This window comes from Rhinoraja longicauda, chromosome 5, assembly GCF_053455715.1.
Source record: "Rhinoraja longicauda isolate Sanriku21f chromosome 5, sRhiLon1.1, whole genome shotgun sequence".
NCBI classification, from domain to species: Eukaryota; Metazoa; Chordata; class Chondrichthyes; order Rajiformes; family Arhynchobatidae; genus Rhinoraja; species Rhinoraja longicauda.
This window is the reverse complement of record NC_135957.1, coordinates 81806282-81811115: the sequence shown is the minus strand read 5'-3', so window position 1 is coordinate 81811115 and position 4834 is coordinate 81806282.

Below are 4834 nucleotides of genomic sequence, written 5' to 3'. Positions count from 1 at the left end.
CTAGGGACAATTGTTACATTTTCCAAGCCAATTGACCTACAAACCTGTATGTCTTTGGAGTGTGGGAAGAAACCGAAGATCTCGGAGAAAACCCACGCAGGTCACGGGGAGAACTTACAAACTCCGTACAGACAGCGCCCGTAGTCGGGATTGAACCCAGGTCTCCGGCGCTGCATTCGCTATAAGGCAGCAACTCTACCGCTGCGCCACCGTGCCGATCAAATTGTCCCTTGCGAGTTGGATTGTATTTGTGTACGGTGTGATCGCTGGACTGCGCGGACTCATTGGTTGAAGGACCTGCTTCCTCACTGTATAAGAAGATAACTGCAGATGCTGGTACAAATCGAAGGTATTTATTCACAAAATGCTGGAGTAACTCAGCGGGTCAGGCAGCATCTCGGGAGAGAAGGAATGGGTGATGTTTCGGGTCGAGACCCTTCTTCAGACTGATGTCAGGGGGGGCGGGACAAAGGAAGGATATAGGTAGAGACAGGAAGATAGAGGGAGATCTGGGAAGGAGGAGGGGACGGGAGGGACAGAGAAACTATCTAAGGTTGGAGAAGTCGATGTTCATACCACTGGGCTGCAAACTGCCCAGGCGAAATATGAGGTGCTGTTCCTCCAATTTCCGGTGGGCCTCACTATGGCACTGGAGGAGGCCCATGACAGAAAGGTCAGACTGGGAGTGGGAGGGGGAGTTGAAGTGCTCGGCCACCGGGAGATCAGTTTGGTCAATGCAGACCGAGCGCAGGTGTTCAGCGAAGCGATCGCCGAGCCTGCGCTTGGTTTCGCCGATGTAAATAAGTTGACATCTAGAGCAGCGGATGCAATAGATGAGGTTGGAGGAGGTGCAGGTGAACCTTTGTCTCACCTGGAAGGACTGTTTGGGTCCTTGGATGGAGTTGAGGGGGGAGGTAAAGGGACAGGTGTTGCATCTCGTGCGGTTGCAAGGGAAAGTGCCCGGGGTTGGGGTGGTTTGGGTAGGAAGGGACGAGTGGACCAGGGAGTTACGGAGGGAACGGTCTCTGCGGAACGCAGAGATGGGAGGGGATGGGAAGAGATATTTACATATCTGTTGTGCTGCTGCAAGTAAGAATTGCATTGTTCTGTTTCAGGACATATGGTAATAAAGCACTCTCTTGGCTCTTGATTAAATTATACTGCACGTGTAGATATGGGATGACTATCTTGCAAAAGGAATAAAATTATCCCAATGTTTTGTGAATGAAGGGGACCTAGCAAAGAGAGATTAGCATGCACTTAGAGGGTGATGGGGCCTTTATTTCCCTCCCCCACTGATATAGTTGAGTTTAGTATAGTTTAAGAGATACAGTGCGGAAACAGGCCCTTCAGCCCACCGATTCCGTACCGACCGGCGATCCCCGTACACCAACGGTATCCTACACACACTAGGGACAATTTACAATCACACCAAGTCAATTACCCTACAAACCTGTAGATCTTTGGAGTGTGCGAGGAAACTGAGATCTCGGCGAAAACCCGCACACGTGACGGGGAGAACGTACAAACTCCGTACAGACAGCGCCCGTAAAGGGTGGTGGGTGTATGGAACGAGCTGCCGGAGGTGGTAGTTGAGGCAGGCACTTTTGCAACGTTTTAGAAGCAATTAGACAGGTACATGGATAGGAGAGGTTTAGAAGGACATGGGCCAAGCATGGGCAGGTAGGATGAATGTAGATGGGACATGTTAGTCGGTGTGGGCAAGTTGGGCTGAAGGGCCTGCTTCCATTCAACGACTCTATTCTGAACGTTATTAGATTTGCTTATAATCAAATTAAATTTAATATATGGAAAAAAGTTGTTTTTAATAGAAAACTTACTTCGGCGCCTTTTCTCAGTTCAAACATAAGATGGGATTTTAGTGAGATGTTTTCAAATGAATTCAATTGGTAATGTTCACAAATTTTGGCGAGAGAAATGTAGTTAAACTTTAAATAGATCAAATAAATTTTGCTTTTGCTTTGCAGGTCACTAGTGTAAAAGGGTGCCTTGCAATGTTTTTATTCAATGTATTGTTGGTATTTTAATTGAAAATGTTGTGGAGCATGTTATGGTTTCCTTTGCAATCTGAAGAAGGGTTTTGACCTGAAATGTCACCTATAGGTCCTTCTGCAGTTGTAACAGGGCCCTAGTGAGACCACACCTGGAGTACTGTGTGCAATTTTGGTCTCCAAATTTGAGGAAGGACACTCTTACTATTGAGGGCGTGCAGCGTAGGTTCACGAGGTTAATGCCTGGAATGACGGGACTCTCGCATGTTGAAAGACTGGAGCGGCTGGGCTTGTATACTCTGGAATTTGGAAGGATGAGAGGGGATCTCATTGAAACGTATAAGATTATTAAGGGATTGGACACGCTAGAGGCAGGAAACATGTTCCCGATGTTGGGGGAGTCCCGAACCAGGGGCCACAGTTTAAGAAGCAAAGAGGTCCTTCTACAGTTGTACCGGGCACTGGTGAGACCGCACCTGGAGTACTGTGTGCAGTTTTGGTCTCCAAATTTGAGGAAGGATATTCTTGCTATTGAGGGCATGCAGCGTAGGTTCACGAGGTTAATGCCTGGAATGACGGGACTTTCGCATGTTGAAAGACTGGAGCGGCTGGGCTTGTATACTCTGGAATTTGGAAGGATGAGAGGGGATCTTATTGAAACATATAAGATTATTAAGGGATTGGACACGCTAGGGGCAGGAAACATGTTCCCGATGTTGGGGGAGTCCCGAACCAGGGGCCACAGTTTAAGAATAAGTGGTAGGTAATTTAGAATGGAGATGAGGAAAAACCTTTTCACTGAGAGAGTTGTGAAACTGTGGAACTCTGCCTCAGAAAGTAGTTGGAGGCCAATTCCCTGGATGCTTTCGAGAGAGTTAGATAGAGCTCTTAATGAAAGCAGAGTCAAGGGATATGAGGAGAAGGCAGGAACGGGGTACTGATTGTGGATGATCAGCCATGATCGCAGTGAATGGCGGTGCTGACTCGAAGGGCCGAATGGCCTACTCTTGCACCTATTGTCTATTGTCTTTTGTCTTTTGTCCATTGTCTATTTTCCATTCCTTTTCTCCAGAGTTGCTGCATGATCTGCTGAGTTACTCCAGCATTTTTTTGCCTCCCTTTGGTGTAAACCAGCTTCTGCAGTTCCTTCCTACGCATTTTGTCTGCTCCACTGCGAAATCGACTGAAGACGTCTCTCTGATGAGAGTTCTGCAACAACCTTTCTCACTGCTGAATCCTACTGCTGAGTTGGAAAGAAGGGTTTTGACCAGAAACGTCACCTATTCCTTACTCCAGCTTTTTGTGTCCATCTTCAGTCTAAACCAGCGTCTACCTACACACACATTTTTCCTTTGCTATTGCCCAATTTTTCAACGAGAGAGGGTAATTTTTTTAGTTACAGCGTGGAAACAGGCCATTTCGGCCCACCGAGTCCACACCGATCAGCGATCCCCGCACACTAACACTATCCTACACACTGGGGACAGATTACAGAAGCCAATTAACCTAGAAACCTGTACGTCTTTGGAGGGTGGGAAGAAACCGGAGCACCCGGAGAAAACCCACGGCTGTAGTCAGGATCGAACCCGGGTCTCTGGCGCTGTAAGATTTAGATTTAGAGATACAGCGCGGAAACAGGCCCTTCGGCCCACCGAGTCCGCGCCGACCAGCGATCCCCGCACATTAACACTATCCCACACACACTAGGGACAATTTTTTTAACATTTTACCCAGTCAATTAACCTACATACCTGCACGTCTTTGGAGTGTGGGAGGAAACCGAAGATCTCGGAGAAAACCCACGCAGGTCACGGGGAGAACGTACAAACTCCGTACAGTACAGCACCCGTAGTCAGGATCGAACCTGAGTCTCCGGCGCTGCATTCGCTGTAAGGCGGCAACTCTACCGCTGAGCCACCGTGCAGTGGTATTCAAGGGTAGAACTTTGTGTTAATCTTTATTGAGCTACCTACACATTCAAACCGACTTTCTGCATCTTAGGTTATTGTGGATCGGTGGTCCGATCGCCATGCCACGATTTAAAGAAAAAAACAACTGATGTATCGATCAAACTCAATTCTTAGTAAACGTGATTAATAATTGATAAAGAGCGGGACACACAAGTAAGATAAACCATTGTGTTGTGCACCGGGGGCCAGGAGTCAGGTTTCCACCCATTATTCCCTCAGAACTAATTCCTAGTCTCCACAATGCAGCTGGGGTATCAGGTGGTTGGTGACAAAGATCAAACACGAAGTGAATGCGTAGGGAGGAACTGCAGACGCTGGTTTAAACCCAACGGTAGACACAAAATGCTGGGTTAACTCAGCGTGTCAGACAGCATCTCTGGAGAGAAGGAATGGGTGCAGTTGTACAGGGCACTGGCGAGACCACACCTGGAGTATTGCGTACAGTTTTGGTCTCCTAATCTGAGGAAAGACATTCTTGCCATAGAGGGAGTACAGAGAAGGTTCACCAGATTGATTCCTGGGATGGCAGGACTTTCATATGAAGAAAGACTGGATAGACTCGGCTTGTACTCGCTGGAATTTAGAAGACTGAGGGGGGATCTTATAGAAACGTACAAAATTCTTAAGGGGTTGGACAGGCTAGATGCAGGAAGATTGTTCCCGATGTTGGGGAAGTCCAGAACAAGGGGTCACAGTTTAAGGATAAGGGGGATGTCTTTTAGGACCGAGATGAGAACGTTTTTTTTCACACAGAGAGTGGTGAATCTGTGGAATTCTCTGCCACAGAAGGTAGTTGAGGCCAGTTCATTGGCTATATTTAAGAGGGAGTTAGATGTGGCCCTTGTGGCTAAA